The sequence below is a fragment of the Carcharodon carcharias genome, chromosome 12 (assembly GCF_017639515.1).
Source record: "Carcharodon carcharias isolate sCarCar2 chromosome 12, sCarCar2.pri, whole genome shotgun sequence".
NCBI classification, from domain to species: Eukaryota; Metazoa; Chordata; class Chondrichthyes; order Lamniformes; family Lamnidae; genus Carcharodon; species Carcharodon carcharias.
In genome coordinates, this window is record NC_054478.1 from 117,404,610 (window position 1) to 117,427,656 (window position 23,047).

Here is a 23,047-nt window from a genome sequence, read left to right on the forward strand (position 1 = left end):
ACGGCTACCAACAATAATGCGGCTGCTGCCATTACATCCTGCCACTGTAGCGCGGGGTCTTGTAAAGCCTAGCAAGGCCTCAAGAGATTAGGAATGGGAGTTCGAGGAGAGCTAAGGGGAGAGGAAGTCACTACAGCCCGACGGGAAGGATTTCCACTGTGCCGGTGGTGGGTGCCTGGGGGAGAGTAAAGACTGTTTCCACTGCTTAGTTGTATGCAGGGGGAGGAAGGAAGACCTAAGGAGGGAGGGCTGCAGGTGTTAGCACATCCCAAGTGCAATAGGCTAGCCTCATCCAGGGAGAAGCACCTTCATGATCATGATCTCTCCCATGCCAGTTAAGTCTATGCCCAGGCAGAAATTTGTTTCTGTTCCTGCTGCTGCTATAATCCTATGGCCATTCCTGCTGCGGCTGCATTCCTGTGGCTGTTCCTGCTGCTGCTGTATTCCTGTGGCTGCTCCTGATGCTGCTGTATTCCTGTAGCTGTTGCTGCTGCTGCTGTATTTCTGTGGCTCTCCCTGGTGCTATTGTGTTCCTGTGGCTGTTCCTGCTGCTGCTGCATACCTGTGGCTGTTCCTGCTGCTGCTGTATTCCTGTGGCTGTTCCTGCTGCTACTGTATTCCCGTGGCTGTTCCTGCTGCTGCTGTATTCCTGTGGCTGTTCCTGCTGCTGCTTTACTTCTTTGGCCCTCCATGCTGCTGTTGTATTCCTGTGACTGTTCCTGCTACTGCTTTATACCTGTGACTGTTCCTGCTGCTTCTGCTGTATTCCTGTGGCTGTTCCTGCTGCTGCTGCATATCTGTGGCTGTTCCTGCCACTGCTGTATACCTGTTCCTGCTGCTTCTGCTGTATTCCTGTGACTGTTCTTTCTGCTGCTTCATATATGTGGCTGCTTTTGCTACTGCTAAATTCCTGTGGCTGTTCCTGCTGCTGCTGTATCCTGAGGCAGTTCCTCCTGCTGCTGTATTCCTGTGGCTGTTCCTGCTGCTGCTGTATGCCTGTGCATGTTCCTGCTACTGCTGCATTCCTGAGGCTGTTTGTGCTGCTCTGGGATTCCTGTGGCTGTCACCAATGTTGTGGGATTTCCTGTGACTGTTCCTGCTCCTGCTATATTCTTGTCGCTGTTCCTGCTGCTGTATTCCTGCTGGTGTTCCTGCTGCTGCTGTATTCCTGTGGCTCTTCCTGCTGCTGCTGCATTCCTGTGGCTTTTCTTGTTGTTGTGGGATTTCCTGTGCCTATTCCTGCTGCTGTATTCGTGTGCCTGTTCCTGCTGCTGCTGTATTCCTTTCACAGTTCCTGCTGCTGCTGTGGCCTTCCTGTGGCTGTTCCTGCTGTTGCTGCAGTCCTGTGGCTGTTCCTGCTGTTGCTGTATTCCTTTCGCTGTTCCTGCTGCTGCTATATTCCTGTGGCTTTTCGTGCTGCTGCTGTATTCCTGTGGCTGTTCGTACTGCTGTAAGATTATTGTCACTGTTCCTGCTGCTGCTGATCTCTTGCGGTTGTTCCTGCTTCTGTGTGATTTCCTCCTAGTCCTCCACTACCAGCAATGCTGCTGCTGCTGCCATTACATCCTGCCACTGTAGTGCTGGGTCTTGTAAAGCCTAGCAAGGCCTCAAGAGATTAGGAATGGGAGTTCGAGGAGAGCTAAGGGGAGAGGACGTCACTACAGCCCGACGGGAAGGATTTCCACTGTGCCGGTGGTGGGTGCCTGGGGGAGAGTAAAGACTGTTTCCACTGCTTAGTTGTATGCAGGGGGAGGAAGGAAGACCTAAGGAGGGAGGGCTGCAGGTGTTAGCACATCCCAAGTGCAACAGCCTAGCCTCGTCCAGGGAGAAGCACCTTCATGATCATGATCTCTCCCATGCCAGTTAAGTCTATGCCCAGGCATCTATTTGACGCTGTTCCTGCTGCTGCTATAATCCTATGGCCATTCCTGCTGCTGCTGTATTCCTGTGGCTGTTCCTGCTGCTGCTGTATTCCTGTGGCTGTTCCTGCTGCTGCTGTTTTCCTGTGGATGTTCCTGCTGCTGGTGCGGCATATCTGTTTCTGTTCCTTCTGCTTCTGTATTCCTGTCACGGTTCCTGCTGCTGCTGTTTTCCTGACGCTGTTCGTGCTGCTGTAGGATTCCTGTTTCTGTCAACACTGTTGTGGGATTTCCTGTGGCTAATCCTGCTGCTGATCTATTCTTGTCTCTGTTCCTGCTGCTGCAGCTTACCTGTGCCTTTTCCTGCTGCTGCTGTGTTCCTGTGGCTGTTCCTGCTGCTGCTGCTGTATTCCTGTGGCTGTTCCTGCTGCTGCTGCATATCTGTGGTTGTTTCTGCCGCTGTGTGATTTCTGTCGCTGTTCCTGCTGCTGCTATATTCCTGTTGCTGTTCGCGCTGCTGCTGTATTCCCTTGGCTGTTCCTGCTGCTGTTGTAATCCTGCTGCTGTTCCTGCTGCTGCTATATTCCTGTGGCTGTTCCTGCTGCTGCTGTATTCCTGTGGCTGTTCCTGCTGCTGCTGTATTCCTGTGCCTGTTCCTGCTGCTGTTGTATTCCTGTGGCTTTTCTTGGTGCAGTTATATTCCTGTGGCTGTACCTGCTGCTGCTGCTGTATTTCTTTTTTTGTTCCTGCTGCTGCTGTATTCCTGTGGCTGTTCCTTCTGATGCTGCATATCACTGGTTGTTCCTGCTGCGGATATATTCCTGTAGCTGTTCCACGTGTTGCTGTATTCCTTTGGCACTTCCTGCTGCTGCTGTAATGCTATGGCTCTTCCTGCTGCTGCTGCTGTATTCCTGTGGCTCTTCCTGCTGCTGCTGCATATCTGTGGCTGTTCCTGCTGCTGCTGTATTCCTGTGGCTGTTCCTGCCGCTGCTGTATTCCCATGGCTGTTCCTGCTGCTGCTGTATTCCTGTGGCTATTCCTGCTGCTGCTTTACTTCTTTGGCGCTCCATGCTGCTGTTGTAGCCTGTGGCTGTTCCTGCTGCTGCTGCATATCTGTGGCTGTTCCTGCTACTGCTGTATACCTGTGACTGTTCCTGCTGCTTCTGCTGTATTCCTGTGGCTGTTCCTGCTGATGCTGCATATTTGTGGCTGTTCCTGCTCCTGCTGTATTCCTGTGACTGTTCCTGCTGCTTCTGCTGTATTCCTGTAGCTGTTCTTTCTGCTGCTTCATATATGTGGCTGTTTTTGCTACTGCTAAATTCCTGTGGCTGTTCCTGCTGCTGCTCTATCCTGAGGCAGTTCATCCTGCTGGTGTATTCCTGTGGCTGTTCCTGCTGCTGCTGTATTCCTCTGCCTGTTCCTGCTACTGCTGTATTCCTGAGGCTGTTTGTGCTGCTCTGGGATTCCTGTGGCTGTCACCAATGTTGTGGGATTTCCTGTGACTGTTCCTGCTCCTGCTATATTCTTGTCGCTGTTCCTGCTGCTGTATTCCTGCTGGTGTTCCTGCTGCTGCTGTATTCCTGTGGCTCTTCCTGCTGCTGCTGCATTCCTGTGGCTGTTCTTGTTGTTGTGGGATTCCCTGTGCCTATTCCTGCTGCTGTATTCGTGTGCCTGTTCCTGCTGCTGCTGTATTCCTTTCACAGTTCCTGCTGCTGCTGTGGCTGTTCCTGCTTTTGCTGTAGTCCTGTGGCTGTTCCTGCTGTTGCTGTATTCCTGTCGCTGCTCCTGCTGCTGTATTCCTGCTGGTGTTCCTGCTGCTGCTGTATTCCTGTGGCTGTTCTTGTTGTTGTGGGATTTCCTGTGCCTATTCCTGCTGCTGTAGTCGTGTGCCTGTTCCTGCTGCTGCTGTATTCCTTTCACAGTTCCTGCTGCTGCTGTGGCCTTCCTGTGGCTGTTCCTGCTGTTGCTGCAGTCCTGTGGCTGTTCCTGCTTTTGCTGTATTCCTGTCGCTGTTCCTGCTGCTGCTATACTCCTGTGGCTGTTCCTGCTGCTGCTGTATTCCTGTCACTGTTCCTGCTGCTGCTGTATTCCTGTGGCTGTTCGTACTGCTGTAGGATTATTGTCACTGTTCCTGCTGCTGCTGATCTCTTGCGGTTGTTCCTGCTTCTGTGGGATTTCCTCCTAGTCCTCCACTGGAGCAAGAAGACGGCTACCAACAATAATGCTGCTGCTGCCATTACATCCTGCCACTGTAGCGCGGGGTCTTGTAAAGCCTAGCAAGGCCTCAAGAGATTAGGAATGGGAGTTCGAGGAGAGCTAAGGGGAGAGGACGTCACTACAGCCCGACGGGAAGGATTTCCACTGTGCCGGTGGTGGGTGCCTGGGGGAGAGTAAAGACTGTTTCCACTGCTTAGTTGTATGCAGGGGGAGGAAGGAAGACCTAAGGAGGGAGGGCTGCAGGTGTTAGCACATCCCAAGTGCAATAGGCTAGCCTCATCCAGGGAGAAGCACCTTCATGATCATGATCTCTCCCATGCCAGTTAAGTCTATGCCCAGGCAAAAATTTGTTGCTGTTCCTGCAGCTGCTATAATCCTAAGGCCATTCCTGCTGCGGCTGTATTCCTGTGGCTGTTCCTGCTGCTGCTGTATTCCTGTGGCTGCTCCTGATGCTGCTGTATTCCTGTGGCTGTTGCTGCTGCTGCTGTATTTCTGTGGCTCTCCCTGGTGCTATTGTGTTCCTGTGGCTGTTCCTGCTGCTGCTGCATACCTGTGGCTGTTCCTGCTGCTGCTGTATTCCTGTGGCTGTTCCTCCTGCTACTGTATTCCCGAAGCTGTTCCTGCTGCTGCTGTATTCCTGTGGCTGTTCCTGCTGCTGCTTTACTTCTTTGGCCCTCCATGCTGCTGTTGTATTCCTGTGACTGTTCCTGCTACTGCTTTATACCTGTGACTGTTCCTGCTGCTTCTGCTGTATTCCTGTGGCTGTTCCTGCTGCTGCTGCATATCTGTGGCTGTTCCTGCCACTGCTGTATACCTGTTCCTGCTGCTTCTGCTGTATTCCTGTGACTGTTCTTTCTGCTGCCTCATATATGTGGCTGCTTTTGCTACTGCTAGATTCCTGTGGCTTTTCCTGCTGCTGCTGTATCCTGAGGCAGTTCCTCCTGCTGCTGTATTCCTGTGGCTGTTCCTGCTGCTGCTGTATTCCTGTGCATGTTCCTGCTACTGCTGTATTCCTGAGGCTGTTTGTGCTGCTCTGGGATTCCTGTGGCTGTCACCAATGTTGTGGGATTTCCTGTGACTGTTCCTGCTCCTGCTATATTCTTGTCGCTGTTCCTGCTGCTGTATTCCTGCTGGTGTTCCTGCTGCTGCTGTATTCCTGTGGCTCTTCCTGCTGCTGCTGCATTCCTGTGGCTGTTCTTGTTGTTGTGGGATTTCCTGTGCCTATTCCTGCTGCTGTATTCGTGTGCCTGTTCCTGCTGCTGCTGTATTCCTTTCACAGTTCCTGCTGCTGCTGTGGCCTTCCTGTGGCTGTTCCTGCTGTTGCTGTAGTCCTGTGGCTGTTCCTGCTGTTGCTGTATTCCTTTCGCTGTTCCTGCTGCTGCTACATTCCTGTGGCTTTTCGTGCTGCTCCTGTATTCCTGTCACTGTTCCTGCTGCTGCTGTATTCCTGTGGCTGTTCGTACTGCTGTAGGATTATTGTCACTGTTCCTGCTGCTGCTGATCTCTTGCGGTTGTTCCTGCTTCTGTGGGATTTCCTCCTAGTCCTCCGCTGGAGCAAGAAGACGGCTACCAACAATAATGCGGCTGCTGCCATTACATCCTGCCACTGTAGCGCGGGGTCTTGTAAAGCCTAGCAAGGCCTCAAGAGATTAGGAATGGTAGTTCGAGGAGAGCTAAGGGGAGAGGACGTCACTACAGCCCGACAGGAAGGATTTCCACTGTGCCGGTGGTGGTTGCCTGGGGGAGAGTAAAGACTGTTTCCACTGCTTAGTTGTATGCAGCGGGAGGAAGGAAGACCTAAGGAGGGAGGGCTGCAGGTGTTAGCACATCCCAAGTGCAACAGCCTAGCCTCGTCCAGGGAGAAGCACCTTCATGATCATGATCTCTCCCATGAAAGTTAAGTCTATGCCCAGGCATATATTTGTCACTGTTCTTGCTGCTGCTATAATCCTATGGCCATTCCTGCTGCTGCTGTATTCCTGTGGCTGTTCCTGCTGCTGCTGTATTCCTGTGGCTGTTCCTGCTGCAGCTGTATTCCTGTGGCTGTTGCTGCTGCTGCTGTATTTCTGTGGCTCACCCTGCTGCTTTTGTGTTCCTGTTGCGTTCCTGCTGCTGCTGCATACCTGTGGCTGTTCCTGCTGCTGCTGTATACCTGTGACTATTGCTGCTGCTTCTGCTGTATTCCTGTAGCTGTTCTTGCTGCTGCTGCATACCTGTGGCTGTTCCTGGTACTGCTGTATTCCTGTAACTGGACTTGCTGCTCTATTCCTGTGGCTGTTCCGACAGCTGCTGTTGCATACCTGTGGCTGTCCCTGCTGCTGCTGAATTCCTGTGGCAGTTCCTCCTGCTGCTGCATTCCTGTGGCTGTTCCTGCTGCTAGGCATCTGTTGCTGTTTCTGCTGCTGCTATATTCCTTTGGCAGTTCCTGCTGCTGCTGTATTCCTGTCACTGTTCCTGCTGCTGCTGTATTCCTGTCGATGTTCCTGCTGCTGCTGCTGCTGCATTCCTGTGTCTGTTCCTGCTGCTGGTGCTGCATATCTTTGGCTGTTCCTGCTGATGCTGTATTCCTGTCGCTGTTCTTGCTGCTGCTGTTTTCCTGTGGATGTTCCTGCTGCCGGTGCTGCATATCTGTGTCTGTTCCTGCTGCTGCTGTATTCCTGTCACTGTTCCTGCTGCTGCTGTATTCCTGAGGCTGTTCGTGCTGCTGAGGATTCCTGTTGCTGTCACCACTGTTGTGGGATTTCGTGTGGCTATTCCTGCTGCTCTTCTATTCTTGTCTCCCTTCCTGCTGCTGTATTCCTGTTGGTGTTCCTGCTGCTGCTGTATTCATGTGTCTCTTCCTGCTGCTGCTGCATTCCTGTGGCTGTTCTTGTTGTTGTGCGATTTCCTCTGCCAATTCCTGCTGCTGTATTCTTGTGCCTGTTCCTGCTGCTGCTGTATTCTTTTCACAGTTCCTGCTGCTGCTGTCGCATTCCTGTGGCTGCTCCTGTTGCTGTTGTAGTCCTGTGACTGTTCCCACTGCTTCTGTTTTCCTGTCGCTATTCTTGCTGCTGTTGTATTCCTGTGGCTGTTCTTGCTGCTGCTGCATACCTGTGGCTGTTCCTGGTACTGCTGTATTCCTGTAACTGGACTTGCTGCTCTATTCCTGTGGCTGTTCTGACAGCTGCTGTTGCATACCTGTGGCTGTCCCTGCTGCTGCTGAATTCCTGTGGCAGTTCCTCCTGCTGCTGCATTCCTGTGGCTGTTCCTGCTGCTAGGCATCTGTTGCTGTTTCTGCTGCTGCTATATTCCTTTGGCAGTTCCTGCTGCTGCTGTATTCCTGTCACTGTTCCTGCTGCTGCTGTATTCCTGTCGATGTTCCTGCTGCTGCTGCTTTTGCATTCCTGTGTCTGTTCCTGCTGCTGGTGCTGCATATCTTTGGCTGTTCCTGCTGATGCTGTATTCCTGTCGCTGTTCTTGCTGCTGCTGTTTTCCTGTGGATGTTCCTGCTGCCGGTGCTGCATATCTGTGTCTGTTCCTGCTGCTGCTGTATTCCTGTCACTGTTCCTGCTGCTGCTGTATTCCTGAGGCTGTTCGTGCTGCTGAGGATTCCTGTTGCTGTCACCACTGTTGTGGGATTTCGTGTGGCTATTCCTGCTGCTCTTCTATTCTTGTCTCCCTTCCTGCTGCTGTATTCCTGTTGGTGTTCCTGCTGCTGCTGTATTCATGTGTCTCTTCCTGCTGCTGCTGCATTCCTGTGGCTGTTCTTGTTGTTGTGCGATTTCCTCTGCCAATTCCTGCTGCTGTATTCTTGTGCCTGTTCCTGCTGCTGCTGTATTCTTTTCACAGTTCCTGCTGCTGCTGTCGCATTCCTGTGGCTGCTCCTGTTGCTGTTGTAGTCCTGTGACTGTTCCCACTGCTGCTGTTTTCCTGTCGTTATTCTTGCTGCTGTTGTATTCCTGTGGCTATTTCTGCTGCTGCTGCTCTATTTCTGTGGCTGTTCCTGCTGCTGCTGCATATCTGTGGATAATGCTAATGCTACTGCATTCCTGTGGCTGTTCCTGCTTCTGTGGGATTTCCTCCTAGTCCTCCGCTGGAGCAAGAAGACGGCTACCAACAATGCTGCTGCTGCTGCCATTACATCCTGCCACTGTAGCGCGGGGTCTTGTAAAGCCTAGCAAGGCCTCAAGAGATTAGGAATGGTAGTTCGAGGAGAGCTAAGGGGAGAGGACGTCACTACAGCCCGACGGGAAGGATTTCCACTGTGCCGGTGGTGGGTGCCTGGGGGAGAGTAAAAACTGTTTCCACTGATTAGTTGTATGCAGGGGGAGGAAGGAAGACCTAAGGAGGGAGGGCTGCAGGTGTTAGCACATTCCAAATGCAATAGGCTAGCCTCGTCCAGGGAGAAGCACCTTCATGATCATGATCTCTCCCATGCCAGTTAAGTCTATGCCCAGGCATATAGTTGTCGCTGTTCCTGCTGCTGCTATAATCCTATGGCCATTCCTGCTGCTGCTGTATTCCTGTGGCTGTTCCTGCTGCTGCTGTATTCCTGTGGCTGCTCCTGCTGCTGCTGTATTCCTGTGGCTGTTCCTGCTGCTGCTGTATTCCTGTGGCTGTTGCTGCTGCTGCTGCTGCATACCTGTGGCTGTTCCTGCTGCTGCTGTATACCTGTGACTATTCCTGCTGCTTCTGCTTTATTCCTGTAGCGGTTCCTGCTTTTGCTGCATACCTGTGGCTGTTCCTGGTACTGCTGTATTCCTGTAACTGTTCTTGCTGCTCTGTTCCTGTGGCTGTTCCGACTGCTGCTGTTGCATACCTGTGGCTGTACCTGCTGCTGCTGTATTCCTATGGCAGTTCCTCCTGCTGCTGTATTCCTGTGGCTGTTCCTGCTGCTAGGCATCTGTGCCTGTTTCTGCTGCTGCTATATTCCTTTGGCTGTTCCTGCTGCTTCTGTATTCCTGTCACTGTTCCTGCTGCTTCTGTATTCCTGTCGATGTTCCTGCTGCTGCTGGTGCTGCATATCTTTGGCCATTCCTGCTGCGGCTATATTCCTGTGGCTGTTCCTGCTGCTGCTGTATTCCTGTGGCTGTTCCTGCTGCTGCTTAATTCCTGTGGCTGTTCCTGCTGCTGCTGTATTCCTGTGGCTGTTGCTGCTGCTGCTGTATTCCTGTGGCTGTTCCTGCTGCTGCTTTACTTCTTTGGCGCTCCATGCTGCTGTTGTATTCCTGTGGCTGTTCCTGCTGCTGCTGCATATCTGTGGCTGTTCCTGCTACTGCTCTATACCTGTGACTGTTCCTGCTGTTGCTGCTTTGTTCCTGTGGCTGTTCCTGCTGCTGCTGTATACCTGTGACTATTCCTGCTGCTTCTGCTTTATTCCTGTAGCGGTTCCTGCTTTTGCTGCATACCTGTGGCTGTTCCTGGTACTGCTGTATTCCTGTAACTGTTCTTGCTGCTCTGTTCCTGTGGCTGTTCCGACTGCTGCTGTTGCATACCTGTGGCTGTACCTGCTGCTGCTGTATTCCTATGGCAGTTCCTCCTGCTGCTGTATTCCTGTGGCTGTTCCTGCTGCTAGGCATCTGTGCCTGTTTCTGCTGCTGCTATATTCCTTTGGCTGTTCCTGCTGCTTCTGTATTCCTGTGACTGTTCCTGCTGCTTCTGCTTTGTTCCTGTGGCTGTTACTGCTGATGCTGCATATTTGTGGCTGTTCCTGCTCCTGCTGTATTCCTGTGACTGTTCCTGCTGCTTCTGCTGTATTCCTGTGTCTGTTCTTTCTGCTGCTTCATATATGTGGCTGTTTTTGCTACTGCTAAATTCCTGTGGCTGTTTCTGCTGCTGCTGTATCCTGAGGCAGTTCCTCCTGCTGCTGTATTCCTGTGACTGTTCCTGCTGCTGCTGTATTCCTCTGCCTGTTCCTGCTACTGCTGTATTCCTGAGGCTGTTTGTGCTGCTCTGGGATTCTTGTGGCTGTCACCAATGTTGTGGGATTTCCTGTGACTGTTCCTGCTCCTGCTATATTCTTGTCGCTGTTCCTGCTGCTGCTATAATCCTATGGCCATTCCTGCTGCTGCTGTATTCCTGTGGCTGTTCCTGCTGCTGCTGTATTCCTGTGGCTGCTCCTGCTGCTGCTGTATTCCTGTGGCTGTTCCTGCTGCTGCTGTATTCCTGTGGCTGTTGCTGCTGCTGCTGCTGCATACCTGTGGCTGTTCCTGCTGCTGCTGTATACCTGTGACTATTCCTGCTGCTTCTGCTTTATTCCTGTAGCGGTTCCTGCTTTTGCTGCATACCTGTGGCTGTTCCTGGTACTGCTGTATTCCTGTAACTGTTCTTGCTGCTCTGTTCCTGTGGCTGTTCCGACTGCTGCTGTTGCATACCTGTGGCTGTACCTGCTGCTGCTGTATTCCTATGGCAGTTCCTCCTGCTGCTGTATTCCTGTGGCTGTTCCTGCTGCTAGGCATCTGTGCCTGTTTCTGCTGCTGCTATATTCCTTTGGCTGTTCCTGCTGCTTCTGTATTCCTGTCACTGTTCCTGCTGCTTCTGTATTCCTGTCGATGTTCCTGCTGCTGCTGGTGCTGCATATCTTTGGCCATTCCTGCTGCGGCTATATTCCTGTGGCTGTTCCTGCTGCTGCTGTATTCCTGTGGCTGTTCCTGCTGCTGCTTAATTCCTGTGGCTGTTCCTGCTGCTGCTGTATTCCTGTGGCTGTTGCTGCTGCTGCTGCTGCATACCTGTGGCTGTTCCTGCTGCTGCTGTATACCTGTGACTATTCCTGCTGCTTCTGCTTTATTCCTGTAGCGGTTCCTGCTTTTGCTGCATACCTGTGGCTGTTCCTGGTACTGCTGTATTCCTGTAACTGTTCTTGCTGCTCTGTTCCTGTGGCTGTTCCGACTGCTGCTGTTGCATACCTGTGGCTGTACCTGCTGCTGCTGTATTCCTATGGCAGTTCCTCCTGCTGCTGTATTCCTGTGGCTGTTCCTGCTGCTAGGCATCTGTGCCTGTTTCTGCTGCTGCTATATTCCTTTGGCTGTTCCTGCTGCTTCTGTATTCCTGTCACTGTTCCTGCTGCTTCTGTATTCCTGTCGATGTTCCTGCTGCTGCTGGTGCTGCATATCTTTGGCCATTCCTGCTGCGGCTATATTCCTGTGGCTGTTCCTGCTGCTGCTGTATTCCTGTGGCTGTTCCTGCTGCTGCTTTATTCCTGTGGCTGTTCCTGCTGCTGCTGTATTCCTGTGGCTGTTGCTGCTGCTGCTGTATTCCTGTGGCTGTTCCTGCTGCTGCTTTACTTCTTTGGCGCTCCATGCTGCTGTTGTATTCCTGTGGCTGTTCCTGCTGCTGCTGCATATCTGTGGCTGTTCCTGCTACTGCTCTATACCTGTGACTGTTCCTGCTGCTTCTGCTTTGTTCCTGTGGCTGTTACTGCTGATGCTGCATATTTGTGGCTGTTCCTGCTCCTGCTGTATTCCTGTGACTGTTCCTGCTGCTTCTGCTGTATTCCTGTGTCTGTTCTTTCTGCTGCTTCATATATGTGGCTGTTTTTGCTACTGCTAAATTCCTGTGGCTGTTTCTGCTGCTGCTGTATCCTGAGGCAGTTCCTCCTGCTGCTGTATTCCTGTGACTGTTCCTGCTGCTGCTGTATTCCTCTGCCTGTTCCTGCTACTGCTGTATTCCTGAGGCTGTTTGTGCTGCTCTGGGATTCTTGTGGCTGTCACCAATGTTGTGGGATTTCCTGTGACTGTTCCTGCTCCTGCTATATTCTTGTCGCTGTTCCTGCTGCTGCTATAATCCTATGGCCATTCCTGCTGCTGCTGTATTCCTGTGGCTGTTCCTGCTGCTGCTGTATTCCTGTGGCTGCTCCTGCTGCTGCTGTATTCCTGTGGCTGTTCCTGCTGCTGCTGTATTCCTGTGGCTGTTGCTGCTGCTGCTGCATACCTGTGGCTGTTCCTGCTGCTGCTGTATACCTGTGACTATTCCTGCTGCTTCTGCTTTATTCCTGTAGCGGTTCCTGCTTTTGCTGCATACCTGTGGCTGTTCCTGGTACTGCTGTATTCCTGTAACTGTTCTTGCTGCTCTGTTCCTGTGGCTGTTCCGACTGCTGCTGTTGCATACCTGTGGCTGTACCTGCTGCTGCTGTATTCCTATGGCAGTTCCTCCTGCTGCTGTATTCCTGTGGCTGTTCCTGCTGCTAGGCATCTGTGCCTGTTTCTGCTGCTGCTATATTCCTTTGGCTGTTCCTGCTGCTTCTGTATTCCTGTCACTGTTCCTGCTGCTTCTGTATTCCTGTCGATGTTCCTGCTGCTGCTGGTGCTGCATATCTTTGGCCATTCCTGCTGCGGCTATATTCCTGTGGCTGTTCCTGCTGCTGCTGTATTCCTGTGGCTGTTCCTGCTGCTGCTTAATTCCTGTGGCTGTTCCTGCTGCTGCTGTATTCCTGTGGCTGTTGCTGCTGCTGCTGTATTCCTGTGGCTGTTCCTGCTGCTGCTTTACTTCTTTGGCGCTCCATGCTGCTGTTGTATTCCTGTGGCTGTTCCTGCTGCTGCTGCATATCTGTGGCTGTTCCTGCTACTGCTCTATACCTGTGACTGTTCCTGCTGCTTCTGCTTTGTTCCTGTGGCTGTTACTGCTGATGCTGCATATTTGTGGCTGTTCCTGCTCCTGCTGTATTCCTGTGACTGTTCCTGCTGCTTCTGCTGTATTCCTGTGTCTGTTCTTTCTGCTGCTTCATATATGTGGCTGTTTTTGCTACTGCTAAATTCCTGTGGCTGTTTCTGCTGCTGCTGTATCCTGAGGCAGTTCCTCCTGCTGCTGTATTCCTGTGACTGTTCCTGCTGCTGCTGTATTCCTCTGCCTGTTCCTGCTACTGCTGTATTCCTGAGGCTGTTTGTGCTGCTCTGGGATTCTTGTGGCTGTCACCAATGTTGTGGGATTTCCTGTGACTGTTCCTGCTCCTGCTATATTCTTGTCGCTGTTCCTGCTGCTGCTATAATCCTATGGCCATTCCTGCTGCTGCTGTATTCCTGTGGCTGTTCCTGCTGCTGCTGTATTCCTGTGGCTGCTCCTGCTGCTGCTGTATTCCTGTGGCTGTTCCTGCTGCTGCTGTATTCCTGTGGCTGTTGCTGCTGCTGCTGCATACCTGTGGCTGTTCCTGCTGCTGCTGTATACCTGTGACTATTCCTGCTGCTTCTGCTTTATTCCTGTAGCGGTTCCTGCTTTTGCTGCATACCTGTGGCTGTTCCTGGTACTGCTGTATTCCTGTAACTGTTCTTGCTGCTCTGTTCCTGTGGCTGTTCCGACTGCTGCTGTTGCATACCTGTGGCTGTACCTGCTGCTGCTGTATTCCTATGGCAGTTCCTCCTGCTGCTGTATTCCTGTGGCTGTTCCTGCTGCTAGGCATCTGTGCCTGTTTCTGCTGCTGCTATATTCCTTTGGCTGTTCCTGCTGCTTCTGTATTCCTGTCACTGTTCCTGCTGCTTCTGTATTCCTGTCGATGTTCCTGCTGCTGCTGGTGCTGCATATCTTTGGCCATTCCTGCTGCGGCTATATTCCTGTGGCTGTTCCTGCTGCTGCTGTATTCCTGTGGCTGTTCCTGCTGCTGCTTAATTCCTGTGGCTGTTCCTGCTGCTGCTGTATTCCTGTGGCTGTTGCTGCTGCTGCTGTATTCCTGTGGCTGTTCCTGCTGCTGCTTTACTTCTTTGGCGCTCCATGCTGCTGTTGTATTCCTGTGGCTGTTCCTGCTGCTGCTGCATATCTGTGGCTGTTCCTGCTACTGCTCTATACCTGTGACTGTTCCTGCTGCTTCTGCTTTGTTCCTGTGGCTGTTACTGCTGATGCTGCATATTTGTGGCTGTTCCTGCTCCTGCTGTATTCCTGTGACTGTTCCTGCTGCTTCTGCTGTATTCCTGTGTCTGTTCTTTCTGCTGCTTCATATATGTGGCTGTTTTTGCTACTGCTAAATTCCTGTGGCTGTTTCTGCTGCTGCTGTATCCTGAGGCAGTTCCTCCTGCTGCTGTATTCCTGTGACTGTTCCTGCTGCTGCTGTATTCCTCTGCCTGTTCCTGCTACTGCTGTATTCCTGAGGCTGTTTGTGCTGCTCTGGGATTCTTGTGGCTGTCACCAATGTTGTGGGATTTCCTGTGACTGTTCCTGCTCCTGCTATATTCTTGTCGCTGTTCCTGCTGCTGCATTCTTGTGGCTGTTCTTGTTGTTGTGGGATTTCCTGTGCCTATTCCTGCTGCTGCATTCGTGTGCCTGTTCCTGCTGCTGCTGTATTCCTTTCACAGTTCCTGCTGCTGCTGTGGCCTTCCTTTGGCTGTTCCTGCTGTTGCTGTAGTCCTGTGGCTGTTCCTGCTGTTGCTGTATTCCTGTCGCTGTTCCTGCTGCTGCTATATACCTGTGGCTGTTCCTGCTGCTGCTGTATTCCTGTCACTGTTCCTGCTGCTGCTGTATTCCTTTGGCTGTTCGTACTGCTGTAGGATTATTGTCACTGTTCCTGCTGCTGCTGATCTCTTGCGGTTGTACCTGCTTCTGTGGGATTTCCTCCAAGTCCTCCGCTGGAGCAAGAAGTTGGCTACCAACAATGCTGCTGCTGCTGCCATTACATCCTGCCACTGTAGCGCGGGGTCTTGTAAAGCCTAGCAAGGCCTCAAGAGATTAGGAATGGTAGTTCGAGGAGAGCTAAGGGGAGAGGACGTCACTACAGCCCGACAGGAAGGATTTCCACTGTGCCGGTGGTGGTTGCCTGGGGGAGAGTAAAGACTGTTTCCACTGCTTAGTTGTATGCAGCGGGAGGAAGGAAGACCTAAGGAGGGAGTGCTGCAGGTGTTAGCACATTCCAAGAGCAATAGGCTAGCCTCGTCCAGGGAGAAGCACCTTCATGATCATGATCTCTCCCATGCCAGTTAAGTCTATGCCCAGGCATATATAAGTCGCTGTTCCTGCTGCTGCTATAATCCTATGGCCATTCCTGCTGCTGCTGTATTCCTGTGGCTGTTGCTGCTGCTGTATTTCTGTGGCTCTCCCTGCTGCTGTTGTGTTCTTGTGGCTGATCCTGCTGCTGCTGCATACCTGTGGCTGCTCCTGCTGCTGCTGTATACCTGTGACTATTGCTGCTGCTTCTGTTGTATTCCTGTAGCAGTTCCTGCTGCTGCTGCATACCTGTGGCTATTCCTGGTACTGCTGTATTCCTGTAACTGTTCTTGCTGCTCTATTCCTGTGACTGTTCCGACTGCTGTTGCTGCATACCTGTGGCTGTTCCTGCTGCTGCTGAATTCCTGTGGCTGTTCTTGCTGCTGCTGTATTCCTGTGGCAGTTCCTCCTGCCGCTGTATTCCTGTGGCTGTTCCTGCTGCTAGGCATCTGTGGCTGTTTCTGCTGCTGCTATATTCCTTTGGCTGTTCCTGCTGCTGCTGTATTCCTGTCACTGTTCCTGCTGCTGCTGTATTCCTGTCGATGTTCCTGCTGCTGCTGCTGCATTCCTGTGTCTGTTCCTGCTGCTGGTGCTACATATCTTTGGCTGTTCCTGCTGATGCTGTATTCCTGTCGCTGTTCCTGCTGCTGCTGTTTTCCTGTGGATGTTCCTGCTGCCAGTGCTGCATATCTGTGTCTGTTTCTGCTGCTGCTGTATTCCTGTCACTGTTCCTGCTGCTGCTGTATTCCTGAGTCCGTTCGTGCTGCTGAGGGATTCCTGTTGCTGTCACCAATGTTGCGCGATTTCCTGTGGCTATTCCTGCTTCTCTTCTATTCTTGTCTCTCTTCCTGCTGCTGTATTCCTGTTGGTGCTCCTACTGCTGCTGTATTCATGTGGCTCTTCCTGCTGCTGCTGCATTCCTGTGGCTGTTCTTGTTGTTGTGCGATTTCCTCTGCCAATTCCTGCTGCTGTATTTGTGTGCCTTTTCCTGCTGCTGCTGTGTTCTTTTCACAGTTCATGCTGCTGCTGTCGCATTCCTGTGGCTGCTCCTGTTGCTGTTGTAGTCCTGTGACTGTTTCCACTGCTGCTGTTTTCCTGTCGCTATTCTTGCTGCTGTTGTATTCCTGTGGCTGTTTCTGCTGCTGCTGCTCTATTTCGGTGGCTGTTCCTGCTGCTGCTGCATATCTGTGGCTAACGCTACTGCTACTGCATACATGCGGTTGTTCCTGCTGCTGCTGTATTCCCGTGGCTGCTCCTACTGCTACTGCATTCCTGTGGCTGTTCCTGCTGCTGCTGTATTGCAGTCGCTGTTTCTGCTGCTGCTCCTGTATTCCCGTGGTTGTTCCTGCTGCTGCTGCATATCTGTGTTTGTTTCTGCAGCTGTGTGATTTCTGTCACTGTTCCTGCTGCTGCTATATTCCTGTTGCTGTTCCCGGTGCTGCTGTATTCCCTTGGCTGTTCCTGCTCTTGTTGTAATCCTGAGGCTGTTCCTGCTGCTGCTGTATTCCTGTGTCTGTTCTTTCTGCTGCTTCATATATGTGGCTGTTTTTGCTACTGCTAAATTCCTGTGGCTGTTTCTGCTGCTGCTGTATCCTGAGGCAGTTCCTCCTGCTGCTGTATTCCTGTGACTGTTCCTGCTGCTGCTGTATTCCTCTGCCTGTTCCTGCTACTGCTGTATTCCTGAGGCTGTTTGTGCTGCTCTGGGATTCTTGTGGCTGTCACCAATGTTGTGGGATTTCCTGTGACTGTTCCTGCTCCTGCTATATTCTTGTCGCTGTTCCTGCTGCTGCTATAATCCTATGGCCATTCCTGCTGCTGCTGTATTCCTGTGGCTGTTCCTGCTGCTGCTGTATTCCTGTGGCTGCTCCTGCTGCTGCTGTATTCCTGTGGCTGTTCCTGCTGCTGCTGTATTCCTGTGGCTGTTGCTGCTGCTGCTGCTGCATACCTGTGGCTGTTCCTGCTGCTGCTGTATACCTGTGACTATTCCTGCTGCTTCTGCTTTATTCCTGTAGCGGTTCCTGCTTTTGCTGCATACCTGTGGCTGTTCCTGGTACTGCTGTATTCCTGTAACTGTTCTTGCTGCTCTGTTCCTGTGGCTGTTCCGACTGCTGCTGTTGCATACCTGTGGCTGTACCTGCTGCTGCTGTATTCCTATGGCAGTTCCTCCTGCTGCTGTATTCCTGTGGCTGTTCCTGCTGCTAGGCATCTGTGCCTGTTTCTGCTGCTGCTATATTCCTTTGGCTGTTCCTGCTGCTTCTGTATTCCTGTCACTGTTCCTGCTGCTTCTGTATTCCTGTCGATGTTCCTGCTGCTGCTGGTGCTGCATATCTTTGGCCATTCCTGCTGCGGCTATATTCCTGTGGCTGTTCCTGCTGCTGCTGTATTCCTGTGGCTGTTCCTGCTGCTGCTTAATTCCTGTGGCTGTTCCTGCTGCTGCTGTATTCCTGTGGCTGTTGCTGCTGCTGCTGTATTCCTGTGGCTGTTCCTGCTGCTGCTTTACTTCTTTGGCGCTCCATGCTGCTGTTGTATTCCTGTGGCTGTTCCTGCTGCTGCTGCATATCTGTGGCTGTTCCTGCTACTGCTCTATACCTGTGACTGTTCCTGCTGCTTCTGCTTTGTTCCTGTGGCTGTTACTGCTGATGCTGCATATTTGTGGCTGTTCCTGCTCCTGCTGTATTCCTGTGACTGTTCCTGCTGCTTCTGCTGTATTCCTGTGTCTGTTCTTTCTGCTGCTTCATATATGTGGCTGTTTTTGCTACTGCTAAATTCCTGTGGCTGTTTCTGCTGCTGCTGTATCCTGAGGCAGTTCCTCCTGCTGCTGTATTCCTGTGACTGTTCCTGCTGCTGCTGTATTCCTCTGCCTGTTCCTGCTACTGCTGTATTCCTGAGGCTGTTTGTGCTGCTCTGGGATTCTTGTGGCTGTCACCAATGTTGTGGGATTTCCTGTGACTGTTCCTGCTCCTGCTATATTCTTGTCGCTGTTCCTGCTGCTGCATTCCTGTGGCTGTTCTTGTTGTTGTGGGATTTCCTGTGCCTATTCCTGCTGCTGCATTCGTGTGCCTGTTCCTGCTGCTGCTGTATTCCTTTCACAGTTCCTGCTGCTGCTGTGGCCTTCCTTTGGCTGTTCCTGCTGTTGCTGTAGTCCTGTGGCTGTTCCTGCTGTTGCTGTATTCCTGTCGCTGTTCCTGCTGCTGCTATATTCCTGTGGCTGTTCCTGCTGCTGCTGTATTCCTGTCACTGTTCCTGCTGCTGCTGTATTCCTTTGGCTGTTCGTACTGCTGTAGGATTATTGTCACTGTTCCTGCTGCTGCTGATCTCTTGCGGTTGTACCTGCTTCTGTGGGATTTCCTCCAAGTCCTCCGCTGGAGCAAGAAGTTGGCTACCAACAATGCTGCTGCTGCTGCCATTACATCCTGCCACTGTAGCGCGGGGTCTTGTAAAGCCTAGCAAGGCCTCAAGAGATTAGGAATGGTAGTTCGAGGAGAGCTAAGGGGAGAGGACGTCACTACAGCCCGACAGGAAGGATTTCCACTGTGCCGGTGGTGGTTGCCTGGGGGAGAGTAAAGACTGTTTCCACTGCTTAGTTGTATGCAGCGGGAGGAAGGAAGACCTAAGGAGGGAGTGCTGCAGGTGTTAGCACATTCCAAGAGCAATAGGCTAGCCTCGTCCAGGGAGAAGCACCTTCATGATCATGATCTCTCCCATGCCAGTTAAGTCTATGCCCAGGCATATATAAGTCGCTGTTCCTGCTGCTGCTATAATCCTATGGCCATTCCTGCTGCTGCTGTATTCCTGTGGCTGTTGCTGCTGCTGTATTTCTGTGGCTCTCCCTGCTGCTGTTGTGTTCTTGTGGCTGATCCTGCTGCTGCTGCATACCTGTGGCTGCTCCTGCTGCTGCTGTATACCTGTGACTATTGCTGCTGCTTCTGTTGTATTCCTGTAGCAGTTCCTGCTGCTGCTGCATACCTGTGGCTATTCCTGGTACTGCTGTATTCCTGTAACTGTTCTTGCTGCTCTATTCCTGTGACTGTTCCGACTGCTGTTGCTGCATACCTGTGGCTGTTCCTGCTGCTGCTGAATTCCTGTGGCTGTTCTTGCTGCTGCTGTATTCCTGTGGCAGTTCCTCCTGCCGCTGTATTCCTGTGGCTGTTCCTGCTGCTAGGCATCTGTGGCTGTTTCTGCTGCTGCTATATTCCTTTGGCTGTTCCTGCTGCTGCTGTATTCCTGTCACTGTTCCTGCTGCTGCTGTATTCCTGTCGATGTTCCTGCTGCTGCTGCTGCATTCCTGTGTCTGTTCCTGCTGCTGGTGCTACATATCTTTGGCTGTTCCTGCTGATGCTGTATTCCTGTCGCTGTTCCTGCTGCTGCTGTTTTCCTGTGGATGTTCCTGCTGCCAGTGCTGCATATCTGTGTCTGTTTCTGCTGCTGCTGTATTCCTGTCACTGTTCCTGCTGCTGCTGTATTCCTGAGTCCGTTCGTGCTGCTGAGGGATTCCTGTTGCTGTCACCAATGTTGCGCGATTTCCTGTGGCTATTCCTGCTTCTCTTCTATTCTTGTCTCTCTTCCTGCTGCTGTATTCCTGTTGGTGCTCCTACTGCTGCTGTATTCATGTGGCTCTTCCTGCTGCTGCTGCATTCCTGTGGCTGTTCTTGTTGTTGTGCGATTTCCTCTGCCAATTCCTGCTGCTGTATTTGTGTGCCTTTTCCTGCTGCTGCTGTGTTCTTTTCACAGTTCATGCTGCTGCTGTCGCATTCCTGTGGCTGCTCCTGTTGCTGTTGTAGTCCTGTGACTGTTTCCACTGCTGCTGTTTTCCTGTCGCTATTCTTGCTGCTGTTGTATTCCTGTGGCTGTTTCTGCTGCTGCTGCTCTATTTCGGTGGCTGTTCCTGCTGCTGCTGCATATCTGTGGCTAACGCTACTGCTACTGCATACATGCGGTTGTTCCTGCTGCTGCTGTATTCCCGTGGCTGCTCCTACTGCTACTGCATTCCTGTGGCTGTTCCTGCTGCTGCTGTATTGCAGTCGCTGTTTCTGCTGCTGCTCCTGTATTCCCGTGGTTGTTCCTGCTGCTGCTGCATATCTGTGTTTGTTTCTGCAGCTGTGTGATTTCTGTCACTGTTCCTGCTGCTGCTATATTCCTGTTGCTGTTCCCGGTGCTGCTGTATTCCCTTGGCTGTTCCTGCTCTTGTTGTAATCCTGAGGCTGTTCCTGCTGCTGCTGTATTCCTGTGGCTGTTCCTGCTGCAGCTGTATTCCTGCGGCTGTTCCTACTGCTGCTGTATTCCTGTGCCTTCTCCTGCTGCTGTTGTAGTCCTGTGGCTTTTCTTGGTGCAGTTATATTCCTGTGGCTGTAGCGGCTGCTGCTGCTGTATTCCTTTGGCTGTTACTGCTGCTGCTGTATTCCTGTGGCTGTTCCTTCTGATGCTGCATATCTCTGGTTGTTCCTGCTGCGGATATATTCCTGTAGCTGTTCCACCTGTTGCTGTATTGCCTTGGCTGTTCCTCCTGCTGCTGTAATCCTGTGGCTCTTCCTGCTGCTGCTGCTGCTGCTGTATTCCTGTGGCTCTTCCTGCGGCTGCTGCATTTCTGTGGCTGTTCCTGCTGCTGCTGTATTCCTGTGGCTGTTCCTGCTGCTGCTGTATTTCTGTGCCTCTCCCTGCTGCTGTTGTGTTCCTGTGGCTGTTCCTGCTGCTGCTGCATATCTGTGGCTGTTCCTGATGCTCTGTACTCCTATGACTATTCCTGCTGCTTTTGTTGTATTCCTGTAGCTGTTCCTGCTGCTGCTGCATATTTGTGGCTGTTCCTGGTACTGCTGTATTCCTGTAACTGTTCCTGCTGCTCTATTCCTGTGGCTGTTCCGACTGCTGCTGTTGCATATCTGTGGCTGTTCCTGCTGCTGCTGAATTCCTGTGGCTGTTCCTGCTGCTGGGCATCTGTGGCTGTTTCTGCTGCTGCTATATTCCTTTGGCTGTTCGTGCTGCTGCTGTATTCCTGTCACTGTTCCTGCTGCTGCTGTATTCCTGTCGATGTTCCTGCTGCTGCTGCATTCCTGTGTCTGTTCCTGCTGCTGTTGCTGCATATCTTTGGCTGTTCCTGCTGCTGCTGTATTCCTGTCGCTGTTCCTGCTGTTGCTGTTTTCCTGTGGATGTTCCTGCTGCTGGTGCTGCATATCTGTGTCTGTTCCTTCTGCTGCTGTATTCCTGTCACTGTTCCTGCTGCTGCTGTTTTCCTGAGTCTGTTCGTGCTGCTGTGGGATTCCTGTGTCTGTCAACACTGTTGTGGGATTCCCTGTGGCTAATCCTGCTGCTGATCTATTCTTGTCTCTGTTCCTGCTGCTGCATTCCTGTTGGTGTTCCTGCTGCTGCTGTATTCATGTGGCTCTTCCTGCTGCTGCTGCATTCCTGTGGCTGTTCTTGTTGTGGGATTTCCTGTGCCTATTCCTGCTACAGTATTCGCGTGCCTGTTCCTGCTGCTGCTGTAATGTTTTCACAGTTCCTGCTGCTGCTGTCGTATTCCTGTGTCTGCTCCTGCTGCTGTTGTAGTCCTGTGGCTGCTCCCACTGCCCATGTTTTCCTGTCGCTATTCCTGCTGCTGTTGTATTCCTTTGGCTGTTTCTGCTGCTGCTGTTCTATTTCTGTGGCTGTTCCTGCTGCTGCTGCATATCTGTGGCTATTCCTACTGCTACTGCATTCCTGTGGCTGTTCCTGCTGCTGCTGCTTACCTGTGGCTATTCCTGCTGCTGCTGTATTCCTGTGGCTGTTCCTGCTGCTGCTGCTGTATTCCTGTGGCTGTTCCTGCTGCTGCTGCATATCTGTGGCTGTTTCTGCCGCTGTGTGATTTCTGTCGCTGTTCCTGCTGCTGCTATATTCCTGTTGCTGTTCCCGCTGCTGCTGTATTCCCTTGGCTGTTCCTGCTGCTGTTGTAGTCCTGCGGCTGTTCCTGCTGCTGCTATAGTCCTGTGGCTGTTCCTGCTGCTGCTGTATTCCTGTGGCTGATCCTGCTGCTGCTGTATTCCTGTGCCTGTTCCTGCTGCTGTTGTATTCCTGTGGCTTTTCTTGGTGCAGTTATATTCCTGTGGCTGTACCTGCTGCTGCTGCTGTTTTCTTTTTTTTGTTCCTGCTGCGGCTATATTCCTGTAGCTGTTCCACGTGTTGCTGTATTGCCTTGGTTATTCCTGCTGCTGCTGTAATCCTGTGGCTCTTCCTGCTGCTGCTGCTGCTGTATTCCTGTGGTTCTTCCTGCTGCTGCTGCATATCTGTGGCTGTTCCTGCTGCTGCTGTATTCCTGAGGCTGTTCGTGCTGCTGAGGGATTCCTGTTGCTGTCACCACTGTTGTGGGATTTCCTGTGGCGATTCCTGCTGCTCTTCTATTCTTGTCTCTGTTCCTGCTGCTGTATTCCTGTTGGTGTTCCTGCTGCTGCTGTATTCATGTGTCTCTTCCTGCTGCTGCTGCATTCCTGTGGCTGTTCTTGTTGTTGTGCGATTTCCTCTGCCAATTCCTGCTGCTGTATTCTTGTGCCTGTTCCTGCTGCTGCTGTATTCTTTTCACAGTTCCTGCTGCTGCTGTCGCATTCCTGTGGCTGCTCCTGTTGCTGTTGTAGTCCTGTGACTGTTCCCACTGCTGCTGTTTTCCTGTCGCTATTCTTGCTGCTGTTGTATTCCTGTGGCTGTTTCTGCTGCTGCTGCTCTATTTCGGTGGCTGTTCCTGCTGCTGCTGCATATCTGTGGCTAATGCTTTTGCTATTGCATTCCTGTGGCTGTTCCTGCTGCTGCTGCTTATCTGTGGCTATTCCTGCTGCTGCTGTATTCCTGTGGCTGCTCCTACTGCTACTGCATTCCTGTGGCTGTTCCTGCTGCTGCTGCATTCCAGTCGCTGTTTCTGCTGCTGCCGCTGTATTCCTGTGGCTGTTCCTGCTGCTGCTGCATATCTGTGGCTGTTTCTGCAGCTGTGTGATTTCTGTCACTGTTCCTGCTGCTGCTATATTCCTGTTGCTGTTCCCGCTGGTGCTGTATTCCCTTGGCTGTTCCTGCTGCTGTTGTAATCCTGCGGCTGTTCCTGCTGCTGCTGTATTCCTGTGGCTGTTCCTGCTGCT

General features: G+C 52.0%; 1 non-coding gene and 5 pseudogenes across 1 annotated transcript; all 6 read right to left on the bottom strand.

Annotated features, from left to right (window-relative positions):
• Positions 1-208: 208 nt before the first annotated feature.
• LOC121285384 lies at positions 209-343 on the bottom strand (annotated as a pseudogene).
• A 1,393-nt stretch (positions 344-1,736) lies between these two features.
• Positions 1,737-1,871, bottom strand: LOC121285386 (annotated as a pseudogene).
• A 2,401-nt stretch (positions 1,872-4,272) lies between these two features.
• On the bottom strand, positions 4,273-4,407 carry LOC121285385 (annotated as a pseudogene).
• Positions 4,408-8,336: 3,929 nt separating this feature from the next.
• On the bottom strand, positions 8,337-8,504 carry LOC121285389. The gene has a single exon (XR_005944668.1). It is a non-coding gene; the product is annotated as a U1 spliceosomal RNA (small nuclear RNA).
• Positions 8,505-14,823: 6,319 nt separating this feature from the next.
• LOC121285390 lies at positions 14,824-14,958 on the bottom strand (annotated as a pseudogene).
• Positions 14,959-18,540: 3,582 nt separating this feature from the next.
• LOC121285391 lies at positions 18,541-18,675 on the bottom strand (annotated as a pseudogene).
• Positions 18,676-23,047: the final 4,372 nt, after the last annotated feature.